Raw genomic sequence first — 16,821 nt, forward strand, 5'->3', positions numbered from 1 at the left:
CAGTCAGTCTCGTGGGGCTCGGAGCGAGATTTCCGGAATGGGGTCGCAATAGCAATTCCGAGTTCGTTCGACAAAGTCCCGATGGTTTCGGCGCGCGCTTGCCGTGTCCGGTAATGGCGATTCCGAGATCCGACAATGGCGATTCCGAGATCGTTCGACAGGTTTAGAGGCTCCGTACGCCGTCCGCGACGTGCACAAAGGCGAGGGACGACGCAAATAAAGCGAGTGCGATCATACCAGCACTAAAGCACCGGATCCCATCAGAACTCCGAAGTTAAGCGTCCTTGGGCGAGAGTAGTACTAGGATGGGTGACCCCCTGGGAAGTCCTCGTGTTGCACTCCTTTTTGCGCCCCGAGCGACCAAAACCCCTCCCGTCGACCTCCGAGGCGATGGTTTTGGGCCTCGGAATTTGCCGTGACCGCTACGCAGTCAGTCTCGTGGGGCTCGGAGAGAGGTTTCCGGAATGGGGTCGCAATAGCGATTCCGAGTTCGTTCGACAAAGTCCCGATGGTTTCGGCGCGCGCTTGCCGTGTCCGGTAATGGCGATTCCGAGATCCGACAATGGCGATTCCGAGATCGTTCGACAGGTTTAGAGGCTCCGTACGCCGTCCGCGACGTGCACAAAGGCGAGGGACGACGCAAACAAAGTGAGTGCGATCATACCAGCACTAAAGCACCGGATCCCATCAGAACTCCGAAGTTAAGCGTGCCTGGGCGAGAGTAGTACTAGGATGGGTGACCCCCTGGGAAGTCCTCGTGTTGCACTCCTTTTTGCGCCCCGAGCGACCAAAACCTCTCCCGTCGACCTCCGAGGCGATGGTTTTGGGCCTCGGAATTTGCCGTGACCGCTACGCAGTCAGTCTCGTGGGGCTCGGAGCGAGATTTCCGGAATGGGGTCGCAATAGCGATTCCGAGTTCGTTCGACAAAGTCCCGATGGTTTCGGCGCGCGCTTGCCGTGTCCGGTAATGGCGATTCCGAGATCCGACAATGGCGATTCCGAGATCGTTCGACAGGTTTAGAGGCTCCGTACGCCGTCCGCGACGTGCACAAAGGCGAGGGACGACGCAAACAAAGCGAGTGCGATCATACCAGCACTAAAGCACCGGATCCCATCAGAACTCCGAAGTTAAGCGTGCTTGGGCGAGAGTAGTACTAGGATGGGTGACCCCCTGGGAAGTACTCGTGTTGCACTCCTTTTTGCGCCCCGAGCGACCAAAACCTCTCCCGTCGACCTCCGAGGCGATGGTTTTGGGCCTCGGAATTTGCCGTGATCGCGACGCAGTCAGTCTCGTGGGGCAAGGAGCGAGATTTCCGGAATGGGGTCGCAATAGCGATTCCGAGTTCCGACAATGGCGATTCCGATATCGTTCGAGAGATTTAGAGGCTCCGTACGCCGTCCGCGACGTGCACAAAGGCGAGGGACGACGCAAACAAAGCGAGTGCGATCATACCAGCACTAAAGCACCGGATCCCATCAGAACTCCAAAGTTAAGCGTGCTTGGGCGAGAGTAGTACTAGGATGGGTGACCCCCTGGGAAGTCCTCGTGTTGCACTCCTTTTTGCGCCCCGAGCGACCAAAACCTCTCCCGTCGACCTCCGAGGCGATGGTTTTGGGCCTCGGAATTTGCCGTGACCGCTACGCAGTCAGTCTCGTGGGGCAAGGAGCGAGATTTCCGGAATGGGGTCGTGTAACACCCCTCATTTCCGAATTTTCGTATAATAGTTCTGGTGATAATGTAAGCATCTATTTTTAATTGACACAAGAAATAGAGTATGAATCAGAGGTAACTTATTTTTAAGATTTGGGAGATCTGTTCAAAAAAAAAAAAGAAAGAATCTGAGGACCTATATGTAAACCCTAAGGACCTAATCGTGAATATGATAAAAACGAGGACTAAACTGCAAAATGCACCAAATGACAAATTCCACCGCTTAAGCCTCTCTGCCTTCGTTGTTAAGGAAGCAGAGGAGGCAGCTCGTGGGTGACCAGGGAAAGAAAAGAAGAAAAAGAAGAAGAAGAAGAAGAAGGAGAAGAGAAAGAAAATTTGGGGCTTTTAGGGTTTTTGCTTTAATCTTGTTACCTCGGGTCAAAATTTGCAAAAGGCAAGTGTTCTAACCCCATCCTACATAAGTATTTGACTCTGTTTTTATGTTGATTCAAAATAAATTGGAAGATTTCTATTTAGAAACTGATATATCTCTCTTTGGACTTAAACCATGGATTCTGAAAGTCTTTCGGTAAACTGACCCCTAAGCACTGTTTCGGCTATAAGTTTTAATATAGAATGAGAATTCAGGCAGGAACTATTTTGTTTGAAATTAGACTCGTATGTGTTTCTTTTGACACCGATTTTGTAGATTTTGGACACCGAATACTTACCCAAAAATTTGTTTCAAAAGAGCCTATAGACGCTGTAAAACAGAGTTCAGATTTCTGACCTTTCGATACTAAAACGCCTATAACTTCCTGTTGAAAATTCTGATTTGTATCAAACTGATTTTATTTGAAACTAGACTTGAAATTCTCTCTTTTGACATATAGTTTGAAAATTTTGGAGTTCAATTGCCCACCCTATCGTCTGTTGATTCCGACCCTATAAATTCTGTAACACAGTGATTGTGATTTTGACCTTGTGTTACCAAATCAGAGGTAACTCAGTGTTGGGAGCCCTGTTTCATATGAAATCTGTTCCATCTTAATATAGATTGATATATGATTCGACCATAGCCTTATTATGGGTATTGGAGCATAATTGTTATTCTAAAATATTTGTTTGATGTGCCACTGGAATTCTGTCCGAAATCGAGCTTTGGTCGATTTCGCGTATTTGGTTCCATTCCTTTGGATATCTGAATTTGTCTAACCTTCTTATTGGAATTGAGCTGATTATGATTGTTTGGAATCCCTGTACACTCTTGCTTTCAATTCTTTCCTAAAATGAATACTTTTGTGAGAGATTTGTTCCTTGCATCATTGTTTTGAAAAGGCACATGTACGTTTGGTTGTTCCGCGTGTGCTTCCGTTATATGCTGCTTATTGTTGAAACTGCCTTCTTGTACTCTGGTGTGTGGGATATTGTGAACCTTTGCCAGAAATGGTAAAGGGAGTTGTGAACCTTTGCCAGAAATGGTAAAGGGAGTTGTGAACCTTTGCCAGAAATGGTAAAGGGAGTTGTGAACCTTTGCCAGAAATGGTAAAGGGAGTTATGCATAGAGCCTGCGATGCTCTGCCGGCCCCCTCTGACTTCACCTAGACGTGGGTGGATGGAGCTCCCAGACGTGGGAGACTTTTGTCAGGTGGTCATTCAGAAATGGATGAATCACATTCTGACTGAGATCCCACTACACCCTCTATATGTTTGATATGACATCCAGAGTTTTGGTGAGTTATTTCTGTTCGTGCTCTGGATAAGTATGATATGATTGCAACGTCAAGGACGACGTTTGAGCTTCTGTACGACATATGAGTTTGATATGCTCTGAAATGCTTCATTCACTATTGAGTTTGCTTCGTAATGTTCCATAGATCGTTGATGTGTTCTGGAACATTTTATATGCCATTGATAAGCTCCGATATGTTTCCTTTGTTTCTGATATGCTCCAATTACTCTATGCCCCATCTGTCAGGAACCAAATATGTATGATTAAAAAGGACAATTATGATTCTGCTCCTAATGATATTATGTATACGAAATCGTATATTCTGCTTTTGTGTTTTGATACTGTATCTCTTTGGAAATTGTACTATTTTGATATGGATATGTTAGTCACTTGCTGAGCTCTTTATGCTCACCCCGTTTGTTGATAAATTTTTCAGGATAGCGTATCGCTTGCTTAAATGTTAAGAATGGGCTGAGGCAGTGGAAAGTTTAGAAGACGTTGGGCAGAACTTTTGTTAGCATATATGTAGTTGTGTATAAGCTACCTTGCATCTAATGAAATGTGACTATGAATCTAAACCTGTGGATTTTGTGTAAGTTAAAGGATCCCTCATGTATAGGGTTTTGGAATGTTAAATTAAATTTGTGTAATGATATGAACTTATGGTAAATCGATGATTGTGGTGACTGCATAGATTTCCCCACTTGTGGACTTATATTGTGGATTTTATTTTGATGAGTCGGGTTCAGATGGTATAAATTTTCGAGTGATGTGTGCTATGTTTATGAATCGCACAGGGATATGAATTGGTAGATTATAGAAGCGAAATTTTTGATTTGAATGTTTTCTTAGTGACCTCAAATGTGTGTTTGGATCCTGGGATTAGTTGTGACGAAAGATTTTAAATATCATGTATATTTTTAGGGGTGTGACAGAGGTGGTATCAGAGCATGATTTGAGAATCACTAAGAATGTTATGTTTTTTTTTTGAGGTTTATTGACTATCATTTAGAGATTGATCAAAGAAAATGTTCTTTTGATGTTTTAGGAAGCAAGGATGACGAGATCATCTGGTTCTCCTGTTGCATCTACTACTGATCAATTGAGTGGTATTATGCGGACTTTGGAGACTATGGCACAAGTGATGCAACAACAACAACAACCTGTCCAACAAGGAAGTAATGATGGAATAGAGACATCAAACCGGACGGGGTTGGGAATTGGACAGTTTAAGAAGCTTAGTCCTCCCAGTTTCAGTGGTGAGTCTGATCCAATGGTGGCGGAACGATGGATGATGCAGATAGAGAAAATATTTGATGCCCTAAGTTACTCTGATGAACGAAAGGTTTTTCTTGCCACCTTTATGCTGGAAGGAGAAGCTGAACACTGGTGGAGAATGATTAAGAGGATGTCTGAAATCAAACATGAGCAAATGACATGGAAGTTATTCCAAGAAAAGTTTTACGACAAATATTTTCCCGATTGTATGAGAGAGCAAAAAGAATTGGAGTTCTTGAACCTTATCCAGGGAAGTATGACGGTTACAAAGTATGAATCTAGATTTACTGAGCTCTCCAGGTTTGCCACACATATGACTGATGATGAATCTAGAAAGGCAAGAAGGTTTGAAAGGGGATTACGGCCAGCAATAAGAAGCCGAATGTCAGCTTTAAAATTACAAACATATGCTGATACGGTAGAAAGAGCTTTGAAAATTGAAAGAGACATGGAGGAAATTCAAGAAATCATTGGCAAGAACCAAAGGGACAAATTTACTAGCAAAAGCAGGAGAGAAAATAAATATGAAGATAGTAACAAGAGGTTTAAGACATCTGGATTTGAGAAAAGGAAACCATGGGGGAGGACTCAGTTATGTGAAAAATGTGGATCAAATCATGAAACGAGTCGGTGTTTTCGGGTGACTGGAGCATGTTTTAGTTGTGGAAAGCTAGGTCATCAAATAAAAGATTGCCCACTGAACAGGAAAAGAGAGCCACTGTCTCCTAGACCCTCAGCCCATGCTAGAGTGTACGCTATCACGGAACAAGATTCTAAAGCTTCTAAATCTGTGGTGGAAGGTATTCTTCATGTTTCTAAAAGAAATGCAAAAGTTTTGTTTGATCCCGGCTCCAACTTATCATTTGTTTCACAACACTTTGCTTGTCACTTGGATGGGTGACCCCCTGGGAAGTCCTCGTGTTGCACTCCTTTTTGCGCCCCGAGCGACCAAAACCCCTCCCGTCGACCTCCGAGGCGATGGTTTTGGGCCTCGGAATTTGCCGTGACCGCTACGCAGTCAGTCTCGTGGGGCTCGGAGAGAGGTTTCCGAAATGGGGTCGCAATAGCGATTCCGAGTTCGTTCGACAAAGTCCCGATGGTTTCGGCGCGCGCTTGCCGTGTCCGGTAATGGCGATTCCGAGATCCGACAATGGCGATTCCGAGATCGTTCGACAGGTTTAGAGGCTCCGTACGCCGTCCGCGACGTGCACAAAGGCGAGGGACGACGCAAACAAAGCGAGTGCGATCATACCAGCACTAAAGCACCGGATCCCATCAGAACTCCGAAGTTAAGCGTGCTTGGGCGAGAGTAGTACTAGGATGGGTGACCCCCTGGGAAGTCCTCGTGTTGCACTCCTTTTTGCGCCCCGAGCGACCAAAACCTCTCCCGTCGACCTCCGAGGCGATGGTTTTGGGCCTCGGAATTTGCCGTGACCGCTACGCAGTCAGTCTCGTGGGGCTCGGAGCGAGATTTCCGGAATGGGGTCGCAATAGCAATTCCGAGTTCGTTCGACAAAGTCCCGATGGTTTCGGCGCGCGCTTGCCGTGTCCGGTAATGGCGATTCCGAGATCCGACAATGGCGATTCCGAGATCGTTCGACAGGTTTAGAGGCTCCGTACGCCGTCCGCGACGTGCACAAAGGCGAGGGACGACGCAAACAAAGCGAGTGCGATCATACCAGCACTAAAGCACCGGATCCCATCAGAACTCCGAAGTTAAGCGTGCTTGGGCGAGAGTAGTACTAGGATGGGTGACCCCCTGGGAAGTCCTCGTGTTGCACTCCTTTTTGCGCCCCGAGCGACCAAAACCCCTCCCGTCGACCTCCGAGGCGACGGTTTTGGGCCTCGGAATTTGCCGTGACCGCTACGCAGTCAGTCTCGTGGGGCTCGGAGAGAGGTTTCCGGAATGGGGTCGCAATAGCGATTCCGAGTTCGTTCGACAAAGTCCCGATGGTTTCGGCGCGCGCTTGCCGTGTCCGGTAATGGCGATTCCGAGATCCGACAATGGCGATTCCGAGATCGTTCGACAGGTTTAGAGGCTCCGTACGCCGTCCGCGACGTGCACAAAGGCGAGGGACGACGCAAACAAAGCGAGTGCGATCATACCAGCACTAAAGCACCGGATCCCATCAGAACTCCAAAGTTAAGCGTGCTTGGGCGAGAGTAGTACTAGGATGGGTGACCCCCTGGGAAGTCCTCGTGTTGCACTCCTTTTTGCGCCCCGAGCGACCAAAACCCCTCCCGTCGACCTCCGAGGCGATGGTTTTGGGCCTCGGAATTTGCCGTGACCGCTACGCAGTCAGTCTCGTGGGGCTCGGAGAGAGGTTTCCGGAATGGGGTCGCAATAGCGATTCCGAGTTCGTTCGACAAAGTCCCGATGGTTTCGGCGCGCGCTTGCCGTGTCCGGTAATGGCGATTCCGAGATCCGACAATGGCGATTCCGAGATCGTTCGACAGGTTTAGAGGCTCCGTACGCCGTCCGCGACGTGCACAAAGGCGAGGGACGACGCAAACAAAGCGAGTGCGATCATACCAGCACTAAAGCACCGGATCCCATCAGAACTCCGAAGTTAAGCATGCTTGGGCGAGAGTAGTACTAGGATGGGTGACCCCCTGGGAAGTCCTCGTGTTGCACTCCTTTTTGCGCCCCGAGCGACCAAAACCTCTCCCGTCGACCTCCGAGGCGATGGTTTTGGGCCTCGGAATTTGCCGTGACCGCTACGCAGTCAGTCTCGTGGGGCTCGGAGCGAGATTTCCGGAATGGGGTCGCAATAGCGATTCCGAGTTCGTTCGACAAAGTCCCGATGGTTTCGGCGCGCGCTTGCCGTGTCCGGTAATGGCGATTCCGAGATCCGACAATGGCGATTCCGAGATCGTTCGACAGGTTTAGAGGCTCCGTACGCCGTCCGCGACGTGCACAAAGGCGAGGGACGACGCAAACAAAGCGAGTGCGATCATACCAGCACTAAAGCACCGGATCCCATCAGAACTCCGAAGTTAAGCGTGCTTGGGCGAGAGTAGTACTAGGATGGGTGACCCCCTGGGAAGTACTCGTGTTGCACTCCTTTTTGCGCCCCGAGCGACCAAAACCTCTCCCGTCGACCTCCGAGGCGATGGTTTTGGGCCTCGGAATTTGCCGTGACCGCTACGCAGTCAGTCTCGTGGGGCAAGGAGCGAGATTTCCGGAATGGGGTCGCAATAGCGATTCCGAGTTCCGACAATGGCGATTCCGAGATCGTTCGAGAGATTTAGAGGCTCCGTACGCCGTCCGCGACGTGCACAAAGGCGAGGGACGACGCAAACAAAGCGAGTGCGATCATACCAGCACTAAAGCACCGGATCCCATCAGAACTCCAAAGTTAAGCGTGCTTGGGCGAGAGTAGTACTAGGATGGGTGACCCCCTGGGAAGTCCTCGTGTTGCACTCCTTTTTGCGCCCCGAGCGACCAAAACCTCTCCCGTCGACCTCCGAGGCGATGGTTTTGGGCCTCGGAATTTGCCGTGACCGCTACGCAGTCAGTCTCGTGGGGCTCGGAGAGAGGTTTCCGGAATGGGGTCGCAATAGCGATTCCGAGTTCGTTCGACAAAGTCACGATGGTTTCGGCGCGCGCTTGCCGTGTCCGGTAATGGCGATTCCGAGATCCGACAATGGCGATTCCGAGATCGTTCGAGAGGTTTAGAGGCTCCGTACGCCGTCCGCGACGTGCACAAAGGCGAGGGACGACGCAAAAAAAGCGAGTGCGATCATACCAGCACTAAATCACCGGATCGCATCAGAACTCCGAAGTTAAGCGTGCTTGGGCGAGATTAGTACTAGGATGGGTGACCCCCTGGGAAGTCCTCTTCTTGCACTCCTTTTTGCGCCCCGAGCGACCAAAACCCCTCCCGTCGACCTCCGAGGCGATGGTTTTGGGCCTCGGAATTTGCTGTGACCGCTACGCAGTCAGTCTCGTGGGGCTCGGAGAGAGGTTTCCGGAATGGGGTCGCAATAGCGATTCCGAGTTCGTTCGACAAAGTCACGATGGTTTCGGCGCGCGCTTGCCGTGTCCGGTAATGGCGATTCCGAGATCCGACAATGGCGATTCCGAGATCGTTCGACTGGTTTAGAGGCTCCGTACGCCGTCCGCGACGTGCACAAAGGCGAGGGACGACACAAACAAAGCGAGTGCGATCATACCAGCACTAAATAACCGGATCCCATCAGAACTCCGAAGTTAAGCGTGCTTGGGCGAGAGTAGTACTAGGATGGGTGACCCCTTGGGAAGTCCTCGTGTTGCACTCCTTTTTGCGCCCCGAGCGACCAAAACCCCTCCCGTCGACCTCCGAGGCGATGGTTTTGGGCCTCGGAATTTGCCGTGACCGCTACGCGGTCAGTCTCGTGGGGCTCGGCGAGAGGTTTCCGGAATGGGGTCGCAATAGCGATTCCGAGTTCGTTCGACAAAGTCACGATGGTTTCGGCGCGCGCTTGCCGTGTCCGGTAATGGCGATTCCGAGATCCGACAATGGCAATTCCGAGATCGTTCGAGAGGTTTAGAGGCTCCGTACGCCGTCCGCGACGTGCACAAAGGCGAGGGACGACGCAAACAAAGTGAGTGCGATCATACCAGCACTAAATCACCGGATCCCATCAGAACTCCGAAGTTAAGCGTGCTTGGGCGAGAGTAGTACTAGGAAGGGTGACCCCCTGGGAAGTCCTCGTGTAGCACTCCTTTTTGCGCCCCGAGCGACCAAAACCCCTCCCGTCGACCTCCGAGGCGATGGTTTTGGGCCTCGGAATTTGCCGTGACCGCTACGCAGTCAGTCTCGTGGGGCAAGGAGCGAGATTTCCGGAATGGGGTCGCAATAGCGATTCCGAGTTCCGACAATGGCGATTCCGAGATCGTTCGAGAGATTTAGAGGCTCCGTACGCCGTCCGCGACGTGCACAAAGGCGAGGGACGACGCAAACAAAGCGAGTGCGATCATACCAGCACTAAAGCACCGGATCCAATCAGAACTCCAAAGTTAAGCGTGCTTGGGCGAGAGTAGTACTAGGATGGGTGACCCCCTGGGAAGTCCTCGTGTTGCACTCCTTTTTGCGCCCCGAGCGACCAAAACCTCTCCCGTCGACCTCCGAGGCGATGGTTTTGGGCCTCGGAATTTGCCGTGACCGCTACACAGTCAGTCTCGTGGGGCTCGGAGAGAGGTTTCCGGAATGGGGTCGCAATAGCGATTCCGAGTTCGTTCGACAAAGTCACGATGGTTTCGGCGCGCGCTTGCCGTGTCCGGTAATGGCGATCCCGAGATCCGACAATGGCGATTCCGAGATCGTTCGACTGGTTTAGAGGCTCCGTACGCCGTCCGCGACGTGCACAAAGGCGAGGGACGACGCAAACAAAGCGAGTGCGATCATACCAGCACTAAATCACCGGATCCCATCAGAACTCCGAAGTTAAGTGTGCTTGGGCGAGAGTAGTACTAGGATGGGTGACCCCCTGGGAAGTCCTCGTGTTGCACTCCTTTTTGCGCCCCGAGCGACCAAAACCCCTCCCGTCGACCTCCGAGGCGATGGTTTTGGGCCTCGGAATTTGCCGTGACCGCTACGCGGTCAGTCTCGTGGGGCTCGGAGAGAGGTTTCCGGAATGGGGTCGCAATAGCGATTCCGAGTTCGTTCGACAAAGTCCCGATGGTTTCGGCGCGCGCTTGCCGTGTCCGGTAATGGCGATTCCGAGATCCGACAATGGCGATTCCGAGATCGTTCGACAGGTTTAGAGGCTCCGTACGCCGTCCGCGACGTGCACAAAGGCGAGGGACGACGCAAACAAAGCGAGTGCGATCATACCAGCACTAAAGCACCGGATCCCATCAGAACTCCGAAGTTAAGCGTGCTTGGGCGAGAGTAGTACTAGGATAGGTGACCCCCTGGGAAGTACTCGTCTTGCACTCCTTTTTGCGCCCCGAGCGACCAAAACCCCTCCCGTCGACCTCCGAGGCGATGGTTTTGGGCCTCGGAATTTGCCGTGACCGCTACGCAGTCAGTCTCGTGGGGCAAGGAGCGAGATTTCCGGAATGGGGTCGCAATAGCGATTCCGAGTTCCGACAATGGCGATTCCGAGATCGTTCGAGAGATTTAGAGGCTCCGTACGCCGTCCGCCACGTGCACAAAGGCGAGGGACGACGCAAACAAAGCGAGTGCGATCATACCAGCACTAAAGCACCGGATCCCATCAGAACTCCGAAGTTAAGCGTGCTTGGGCGAGAGTAGTACTAGGATGGGTGACCCCCTGGGAAGTACTCGTGTTGCACTCCTTTTTGCGCCCCGAGCGACCAAAACCTCTCCCGTCGACCTCCGAGGCGATGGTTTTGGGCCTCGAAATTTGCCGTGACCGCTACGCAGTCAGTCTCGTGGGGCAAGGAGCGAGATTTCCGGAATGGGGTCGCAATAGCGATTCCGAGTTCCGACAATGGCGATTCCGAGATCGTTCGAGAGATTTAGAGGCTCCGTACGCCGTCCGCGACGTGCACAAAGGCGAGGGACGACGCAAACAAAGCGAGTGCGATCATACCAGCACTAAAGCACCGGATCCCATCAGAACTCCAAAGTTAAGCGTGCTTGGGCGAGAGTAGTACTAGGATGGGTGACCCCCTGGGAAGTCCTCGTGTTGCACTCCTTTTTGCGCCCCGAGCGACCAAAACCTCTCCCGTCGACCTCCGAGGCGATGGTTTTGGGCCTCGGAATTTGCCGTGACCGCTACGCTGTCAGTCTCGTGGGGCTCGGAGCGAGATTTCCGGAATGGGGTCGCAATAGCGATTCCGAGTTCGTTCGACAAAGTCCCGATGGTTTCGGCGCGCGCTTGCCGTGTCCGGTAATGGCGATTCCGAGATCCGACAATGGCGATTCCGAGATCGTTCGACAGGTTTAGAGGCTCCGTACGCCGTCCGCGACGTGCACAAAGGCGAGGGACGACGCAAACAAAGCGAGTGCGATCATACCAGCACTAAAGCACCGGATCCCATCAGAACTCCGAAGTTAAGCGTGCTTGGGCGAGAGTAGTACTAGGATGGGTGACCCCCTGGGAAGTACTCGTGTTGCACTCCTTTTTGCGCCCCGAGCGACCAAAACCTCTCCCGTCGACCTCCGAGGCGATGGTTTTGGGCCTCGGAATTTGCCGTGACCGCTACGCAGTCAGTCTCGTGGGGCAAGGAGCGAGATTTCCGGAATGGGGTCGCAATAGCGATTCCGAGTTCCGACAATGGCGATTCCGAGATCGTTCGAGAGATTTAGAGGCTCCGTACGCCGTCCGCGACGTGCACAAAGGCGAGGGACGACGCAAACAAAGCGAGTGCGATCATACCAGCACTAAAGCACCGGATCCCATCAGAACTCCAAAGTTAAGCGTGCTTGGGCGAGAGTAGTACTAGGATGGGTGACCCCCTGGGAAGTCCTCGTGTTGCACTCCTTTTTGCGCCCCGAGCGACCAAAACCTCTCCCGTCGACCTCCGAGGCGATGGTTTTGGGCCTCGGAATTTGCCGTGACCGCTACGCAGTCAGTCTCGTGGGGCTCGGAGAGAGGTTTCCGGAATGGGGTCGCAATAGCGATTCCGAGTTCGTTCGACAAAGTCACGATGATTTCGGCGCGCGCTTGCCGTGTCCGGTAATGGCGATTCCGAGATCCGACAATGGCGATTCCGAGATCGTTCGAGAGGTTTAGAGGCTCCGTACGCCGTCCGCGACGTGCACAAAGGCGAGGGACGACGCAAACAAAGCGAGTGCGATCATACCAGCACTAAATCACCGGATCGCATCAGAACTCCTTAGTTAAGCGTGCTTGGGCGAGAGTATTACTAGGATGGGTGACCCCCTGGGAAGTCCTCTTCTTGCACTCCTTTTTGCGCCCCGAGCGACCAAAACCCCTCCCGTCGACCTCCGAGGCGATGGTTTTGGGCCTCGGAATTTGCTGTGACCGCTACGCAGTCAGTCTCGTGGGGCTCGGAGAGAGGTTTCCGGAATGGGGTCGCAATAGCGATTCCGAGTTCGTTCGACAAAGTCACGATGGTTTCGGCGCGCGCTTGCCGTGTCCGGTAATGGCGATTCCGAGATCCGACAATGGCGATTCCGAGATCGTTCGACTGGTTTAGAGGCTCCGTACGCCGTCCGCGACGTGCACAAAGGCGAGGGACGACACAAACAAAGCGAGTGCGATCATACCAGCACTAAATAACCGGATCCCATCAGAACTCCGAAGTTAAGCGTGCTTGGGCGAGAGTAGTACTAGGATGGGTGACCCCTTGGGAAGTCCTCGTGTTGCACTCCTTTTTGCGCCCCGAGCGACCAAAACCCCTCCCGTCGACCTCCGAGGCGATGGTTTTGGGCCTCGGAATTTGCCGTGACCGCTACGCGGTCAGTCTCGTGGGGCTCGGAGAGAGGTTTCCGGAATGGGGTCGCAATAGCGATTCCGAGTTCGTTCGACAAAGTCACGATGGTTTCGGCGCGCGCTTGCCGTGTCCGGTAATGGCGATTCCGAGATCCGACAATGGCAATTACGAGATCGTTCGAGAGGTTTAGAGGCTCCGTACGCCGTCCGCGACGTGCACAAAGGCGAGGGACGACGCAAACAAAGTGAGTGCGATCATACCAGCACTAAATCACCGGATCCCATCAGAACTCCGAAGTTAAGCGTGCTTGGGCGAGAGTAGTACTAGGATGGGTGACCCCCTGGGAAGTCCTCGTGTAGCACTCCTTTTTGCGCCCCGAGCGACCAAAACCCCTCCCGTCGACCTCCGAGGCGATGGTTTTGGGCCTCGGAATTTGCCGTGACCGCTACGCAGTCAGTCTCGTGGGGCAAGGAGCGAGATTTCCGGAATGGGGTCGCAATAGCGATTCCGAGTTCCGACAATGGCGATTCCGAGATCGTTCGAGAGATTTAGAGGCTCCGTACGACGTCCGCGACGTGCACAAAGGCGAGGGACGACGCAAACAAAGCGAGTGCGATCATACCAGCACTAAAGCACCGGATCCAATCAGAACTCCAAAGTTAAGCGTGCTTGGGCGAGAGTAGTACTAGGATGGGTGACCCCCTGGGAAGTCCTCGTGTTGCACTCCTTTTTGCGCCCCGAGCGACCAAAACCTCTCCCGTCGACCTCCGAGGCGATGGTTTTGGGCCTCGGAATTTGCCGTGACCGCTACACAGTCAGTCTCGTGGGGCTCGGAGAGAGGTTTCCGGAATGGGGTCGCAATAGCGATTCCGAGTTCGTTCGACAAAGTCACGATGGTTTCGGCGCGCGCTTGCCGTGTCCGGTAATGGCGATCCCGAGATCCGACAATGGCGATTCCGAGATCGTTCGACTGGTTTAGAGGCTCCGTACGCCGTCCGCGACGTGCACAAAGGCGAGGGACGACGCAAACAAAGCCAGCGCGATCATACCAGCACTAAATCACCGGATCCCATCAGAACTCCGAAGTTAAGCGTGCTTGGGCGAGAGTAGTACTAGGATGGGTGACCCCTTGGGAAGTCCTCGTGTTGCACTCCTTTTTGCGCCCCGAGCGACCAAAACCCCTCCCGTCGACCTCCGAGGCGATGGTTTTGGGCCTCGGAATTTGCCGTGACCGCTACGCGGTCAGTCTCGTGGGGCTCGGAGAGAGGTTTCCGGAATGGGGTCGCAATAGCGATTCCGAGTTCGTTCGACAAAGTCCCGATGGTTTCGGCGCGCGCTTGCCGTGTCCGGTAATGGCGATTCCGAGATCCGACAATGGCGATTCCGAGATCGTTCGACAGGTTTAGAGGCTCCGTACGCCGTCCGCGACGTGCACAAAGGCGAGGGACGACGCAAACAAAGCGAGTGCGATCATACCAGCACTAAAGCACCGGATCCCATCAGAACTCCGAAGTTAAGCGTGCTTGGGCGAGAGTAGTACTAGGATGGGTGACCCCCTGGGAAGTACTCGTCTTGCACTCCTTTTTGCGCCCCGAGCGACCAAAACCCCTCCCGTCGACCTCCGAGGCGATGGTTTTGGGCCTCGGAATTTGCCGTGACCGCTACGCAGTCAGTCTCGTGGGGCAAGGAGCGAGATTTCCGGAATGGGGTCGCAATACCGATTCCGAGTTCCGACAATGGCGATTCCGAGATCGTTCGAGAGATTTAGAGGCTCCGTACGCCGTCCGCGACGTGCACAAAGGCGAGGGACGACGCAAACAAAGCGAGTGCGATCATACCAGCACTAAAGCACCGGATCCCATCAGAACTCCGAAGTTAAGCGTGCTTGGGCGAGAGTAGTACTAGGATGGGTGACCCCCTGGGAAGTACTCGTGTTGCACTCCTTTTTGCGCCCCGAGCGACCAAAACCCACAAAGGCGAGGGACGACGCAAACAAAGCGAGTGCGATCATACCAGCACTAAAGCACCGGATCCCATCAGAACTCCAAAGTTAAGCGTGCTTGGGCGAGAGTAGTACTAGGATGGGTGACCCCCTGGGAAGTCCTCGTGTTGCACTCCTTTTTGCGCCCCGAGCGACCAAAACCTCTCCCGTCGACCTCCGAGGCGATGGTTTTGGGCCTCGGAATTTGCCGTGACCGCTACGCAGTCAGTCTCGTGGGGCTCGGAGAGAGGTTTCCGGAATGGGGTCGCAATAGCGATTCCGAGTTCGTTCGACAAAGTCACGATGGTTTCGGCGCGCGCTTGCCGTGTCCGGTAATGGCGATTCCGAGATCCGACAATGGCGATTCCGAGATCGTTCGACAGGTTTAGAGGCTCCGTACGCCGTCCGCGACGTGCACAAAGGCGAGGGACGACGCAAACAAAGCGAGTGCGATCATACCAGCACTAAAGCACCGGATCCCATCAGAACTCCGAAGTTAAGCGTGCTTGGGCGAGAGTAGTACTAGGATGGGTGACCCCCTGGGAAGTACTCGTCTTGCACTCCTTTTTGCGCCCCGAGCGACCAAAACCCCTCCCGTCGACCTTCGAGGCGATGGTTTTGGGCCTCGGAATTTGCCGTGACCGCTACGCAGTCAGTCTCGTGGGGCAAGGAGCGAGATTTCCGGAATGGGGTCGCAATAGCGATTCCGAGTTCCGACAATGGCGATTCCGAGATCGTTCGAGAGATTTAGAGGCTCCGTACGCCGTCCGCGACGTGCACAAAGGCGAGGGACGACGCAAACAAAGCGAGTGCGATCATACCAGCACTAAAGCACCGGATCCCATCAGAACTCCGAAGTTAAGCGTGCTTGGGCGAGAGTAGTACTAGGATGGGTGACCCCCTGGGAAGTACTCGTGTTGCACTCCTTTTTGCGCCCCGAGCGACCAAAACCTCTCCCGTCGACCTCCGAGGCGATGGTTTTGGGCCTCGGAATTTGCCGTGACCGCTACGCAGTCAGTCTCGTGGGGCAAGGAGCGAGATTTCCGGAATGGGGTCGCAATAGCGATTCCGAGTTCCGACAATGGCGATTCCGAGATCGTTCGAGAGATTTAGAGGCTCCGTACGCCGTCCGCGACGTGCACAAAGGCGAGGGACGACGCAAACAAAGCGAGTGCGATCATACCAGCACTAAAGCACCGGATCCCATCAGAACTCCAAAGTTAAGCGTGCTTGGGCGAGAGTAGTACTAGGATGGGTGACCCCCTGGGAAGTCCTCGTGTTGCACTCCTTTTTGCGCCCCGAGCGACCAAAACCTCTCCCGTCGACCTCCGAGGCGATGGTTTTGGGCCTCGGAATTTGCCGTGACCGCTACGCAGTCAGTCTCGTGGGGCAAGGAGCGAGATTTCCGGAATGGGGTCGCAATAGCGATTCCGAGTTCCGACAATGGCGATTCCGAGATCGTTCGAGAGATTTAGAGGCTCCGTACGCCGTCCGCGACGTGCACAAAGGCGAGGGACGACGCAAACAAAGCGAGTGCGATCATACCAGCACTAAAGCACCGGATCCCATCAGAACTCCGAAGTTAAGCGTGCTTGGGCGAGAGTAGTACTAGGATGGGTGACCCCCTGGGAAGTACTCGTCTTGCACTCCTTTTTGCGCCCCGAGCGACCAAAACCCCTCCCGTCGACCTCCGAGGCGATGGTTTTGGGCCTCGGAATTTGCCGTGACCGCTACGCAGTCAGTCTCGTGGGGCAAGGAGCGAGATTTCCGGAATGGGGTCGCAATAGCGATTCCGAGTTCCGACAATGGCGATTCCGAGATCGTTC

The 16,821-nt window shown here is 53.3% G+C and overlaps 32 non-coding genes across 32 annotated transcripts; all 32 read left to right on the forward strand.

The window, feature by feature from the left end:
* The first annotated feature begins 223 nt into the window (after nucleotides 1–223).
* LOC135646543 (5S ribosomal RNA) lies at nucleotides 224–342 on the forward strand. Its single transcript, XR_010499290.1, has one exon. It is a non-coding gene; the product is annotated as a 5S ribosomal RNA (ribosomal RNA).
* Nucleotides 343–650: 308 nt separating this feature from the next.
* On the forward strand, nucleotides 651–769 carry LOC135648053 (5S ribosomal RNA). Its single transcript, XR_010500746.1, has one exon. It is a non-coding gene; the product is annotated as a 5S ribosomal RNA (ribosomal RNA).
* A 308-nt stretch (nucleotides 770–1,077) lies between these two features.
* Nucleotides 1,078–1,196, forward strand: LOC135648086 (5S ribosomal RNA). The gene has a single exon (XR_010500777.1). It is a non-coding gene; the product is annotated as a 5S ribosomal RNA (ribosomal RNA).
* A 243-nt stretch (nucleotides 1,197–1,439) lies between these two features.
* LOC135646321 (5S ribosomal RNA) lies at nucleotides 1,440–1,558 on the forward strand. Its single transcript, XR_010499077.1, has one exon. It is a non-coding gene; the product is annotated as a 5S ribosomal RNA (ribosomal RNA).
* A 4,341-nt stretch (nucleotides 1,559–5,899) lies between these two features.
* On the forward strand, nucleotides 5,900–6,018 carry LOC135648022 (5S ribosomal RNA). The gene has a single exon (XR_010500716.1). It is a non-coding gene; the product is annotated as a 5S ribosomal RNA (ribosomal RNA).
* A 308-nt stretch (nucleotides 6,019–6,326) lies between these two features.
* Nucleotides 6,327–6,445, forward strand: LOC135648033 (5S ribosomal RNA). The gene has a single exon (XR_010500727.1). It is a non-coding gene; the product is annotated as a 5S ribosomal RNA (ribosomal RNA).
* A 308-nt stretch (nucleotides 6,446–6,753) lies between these two features.
* On the forward strand, nucleotides 6,754–6,872 carry LOC135646322 (5S ribosomal RNA). Its single transcript, XR_010499078.1, has one exon. It is a non-coding gene; the product is annotated as a 5S ribosomal RNA (ribosomal RNA).
* A 308-nt stretch (nucleotides 6,873–7,180) lies between these two features.
* Nucleotides 7,181–7,299, forward strand: LOC135646421 (5S ribosomal RNA). Its single transcript, XR_010499173.1, has one exon. It is a non-coding gene; the product is annotated as a 5S ribosomal RNA (ribosomal RNA).
* Nucleotides 7,300–7,607: 308 nt separating this feature from the next.
* Nucleotides 7,608–7,726, forward strand: LOC135648087 (5S ribosomal RNA). Its single transcript, XR_010500778.1, has one exon. It is a non-coding gene; the product is annotated as a 5S ribosomal RNA (ribosomal RNA).
* A 243-nt stretch (nucleotides 7,727–7,969) lies between these two features.
* Nucleotides 7,970–8,088, forward strand: LOC135646323 (5S ribosomal RNA). The gene has a single exon (XR_010499079.1). It is a non-coding gene; the product is annotated as a 5S ribosomal RNA (ribosomal RNA).
* A 308-nt stretch (nucleotides 8,089–8,396) lies between these two features.
* On the forward strand, nucleotides 8,397–8,515 carry LOC135647636 (5S ribosomal RNA). The gene has a single exon (XR_010500370.1). It is a non-coding gene; the product is annotated as a 5S ribosomal RNA (ribosomal RNA).
* A 308-nt stretch (nucleotides 8,516–8,823) lies between these two features.
* On the forward strand, nucleotides 8,824–8,942 carry LOC135647219 (5S ribosomal RNA). The gene has a single exon (XR_010499960.1). It is a non-coding gene; the product is annotated as a 5S ribosomal RNA (ribosomal RNA).
* Nucleotides 8,943–9,250: 308 nt separating this feature from the next.
* Nucleotides 9,251–9,369, forward strand: LOC135647390 (5S ribosomal RNA). The gene has a single exon (XR_010500129.1). It is a non-coding gene; the product is annotated as a 5S ribosomal RNA (ribosomal RNA).
* Nucleotides 9,370–9,612: 243 nt separating this feature from the next.
* On the forward strand, nucleotides 9,613–9,731 carry LOC135647254 (5S ribosomal RNA). Its single transcript, XR_010499996.1, has one exon. It is a non-coding gene; the product is annotated as a 5S ribosomal RNA (ribosomal RNA).
* Nucleotides 9,732–10,039: 308 nt separating this feature from the next.
* On the forward strand, nucleotides 10,040–10,158 carry LOC135646456 (5S ribosomal RNA). Its single transcript, XR_010499206.1, has one exon. It is a non-coding gene; the product is annotated as a 5S ribosomal RNA (ribosomal RNA).
* Nucleotides 10,159–10,466: 308 nt separating this feature from the next.
* LOC135647357 (5S ribosomal RNA) lies at nucleotides 10,467–10,585 on the forward strand. The gene has a single exon (XR_010500096.1). It is a non-coding gene; the product is annotated as a 5S ribosomal RNA (ribosomal RNA).
* Nucleotides 10,586–10,828: 243 nt separating this feature from the next.
* Nucleotides 10,829–10,947, forward strand: LOC135648088 (5S ribosomal RNA). Its single transcript, XR_010500779.1, has one exon. It is a non-coding gene; the product is annotated as a 5S ribosomal RNA (ribosomal RNA).
* Nucleotides 10,948–11,190: 243 nt separating this feature from the next.
* On the forward strand, nucleotides 11,191–11,309 carry LOC135646326 (5S ribosomal RNA). The gene has a single exon (XR_010499081.1). It is a non-coding gene; the product is annotated as a 5S ribosomal RNA (ribosomal RNA).
* A 308-nt stretch (nucleotides 11,310–11,617) lies between these two features.
* On the forward strand, nucleotides 11,618–11,736 carry LOC135648089 (5S ribosomal RNA). Its single transcript, XR_010500780.1, has one exon. It is a non-coding gene; the product is annotated as a 5S ribosomal RNA (ribosomal RNA).
* Nucleotides 11,737–11,979: 243 nt separating this feature from the next.
* LOC135646327 (5S ribosomal RNA) lies at nucleotides 11,980–12,098 on the forward strand. The gene has a single exon (XR_010499082.1). It is a non-coding gene; the product is annotated as a 5S ribosomal RNA (ribosomal RNA).
* Nucleotides 12,099–12,406: 308 nt separating this feature from the next.
* LOC135647752 (5S ribosomal RNA) lies at nucleotides 12,407–12,525 on the forward strand. The gene has a single exon (XR_010500480.1). It is a non-coding gene; the product is annotated as a 5S ribosomal RNA (ribosomal RNA).
* A 308-nt stretch (nucleotides 12,526–12,833) lies between these two features.
* LOC135647220 (5S ribosomal RNA) lies at nucleotides 12,834–12,952 on the forward strand. Its single transcript, XR_010499961.1, has one exon. It is a non-coding gene; the product is annotated as a 5S ribosomal RNA (ribosomal RNA).
* A 308-nt stretch (nucleotides 12,953–13,260) lies between these two features.
* LOC135647148 (5S ribosomal RNA) lies at nucleotides 13,261–13,379 on the forward strand. The gene has a single exon (XR_010499891.1). It is a non-coding gene; the product is annotated as a 5S ribosomal RNA (ribosomal RNA).
* Nucleotides 13,380–13,622: 243 nt separating this feature from the next.
* LOC135647255 (5S ribosomal RNA) lies at nucleotides 13,623–13,741 on the forward strand. Its single transcript, XR_010499997.1, has one exon. It is a non-coding gene; the product is annotated as a 5S ribosomal RNA (ribosomal RNA).
* A 308-nt stretch (nucleotides 13,742–14,049) lies between these two features.
* Nucleotides 14,050–14,168, forward strand: LOC135647444 (5S ribosomal RNA). Its single transcript, XR_010500181.1, has one exon. It is a non-coding gene; the product is annotated as a 5S ribosomal RNA (ribosomal RNA).
* Nucleotides 14,169–14,476: 308 nt separating this feature from the next.
* On the forward strand, nucleotides 14,477–14,595 carry LOC135647021 (5S ribosomal RNA). Its single transcript, XR_010499767.1, has one exon. It is a non-coding gene; the product is annotated as a 5S ribosomal RNA (ribosomal RNA).
* Nucleotides 14,596–14,838: 243 nt separating this feature from the next.
* On the forward strand, nucleotides 14,839–14,957 carry LOC135648091 (5S ribosomal RNA). The gene has a single exon (XR_010500781.1). It is a non-coding gene; the product is annotated as a 5S ribosomal RNA (ribosomal RNA).
* A 56-nt stretch (nucleotides 14,958–15,013) lies between these two features.
* On the forward strand, nucleotides 15,014–15,132 carry LOC135646328 (5S ribosomal RNA). The gene has a single exon (XR_010499083.1). It is a non-coding gene; the product is annotated as a 5S ribosomal RNA (ribosomal RNA).
* Nucleotides 15,133–15,440: 308 nt separating this feature from the next.
* Nucleotides 15,441–15,559, forward strand: LOC135647022 (5S ribosomal RNA). The gene has a single exon (XR_010499768.1). It is a non-coding gene; the product is annotated as a 5S ribosomal RNA (ribosomal RNA).
* A 243-nt stretch (nucleotides 15,560–15,802) lies between these two features.
* On the forward strand, nucleotides 15,803–15,921 carry LOC135648093 (5S ribosomal RNA). Its single transcript, XR_010500783.1, has one exon. It is a non-coding gene; the product is annotated as a 5S ribosomal RNA (ribosomal RNA).
* Nucleotides 15,922–16,164: 243 nt separating this feature from the next.
* Nucleotides 16,165–16,283, forward strand: LOC135646329 (5S ribosomal RNA). The gene has a single exon (XR_010499084.1). It is a non-coding gene; the product is annotated as a 5S ribosomal RNA (ribosomal RNA).
* Nucleotides 16,284–16,526: 243 nt separating this feature from the next.
* On the forward strand, nucleotides 16,527–16,645 carry LOC135647024 (5S ribosomal RNA). Its single transcript, XR_010499770.1, has one exon. It is a non-coding gene; the product is annotated as a 5S ribosomal RNA (ribosomal RNA).
* The last annotated feature ends 176 nt before the right edge of the window (nucleotides 16,646–16,821 follow it).

The sequence above is a fragment of the Musa acuminata genome, chromosome BXJ3-8, assembly GCF_036884655.1.
Source record: "Musa acuminata AAA Group cultivar baxijiao chromosome BXJ3-8, Cavendish_Baxijiao_AAA, whole genome shotgun sequence".
Taxonomy (NCBI): Eukaryota; Viridiplantae; Streptophyta; class Magnoliopsida; order Zingiberales; family Musaceae; genus Musa; species Musa acuminata.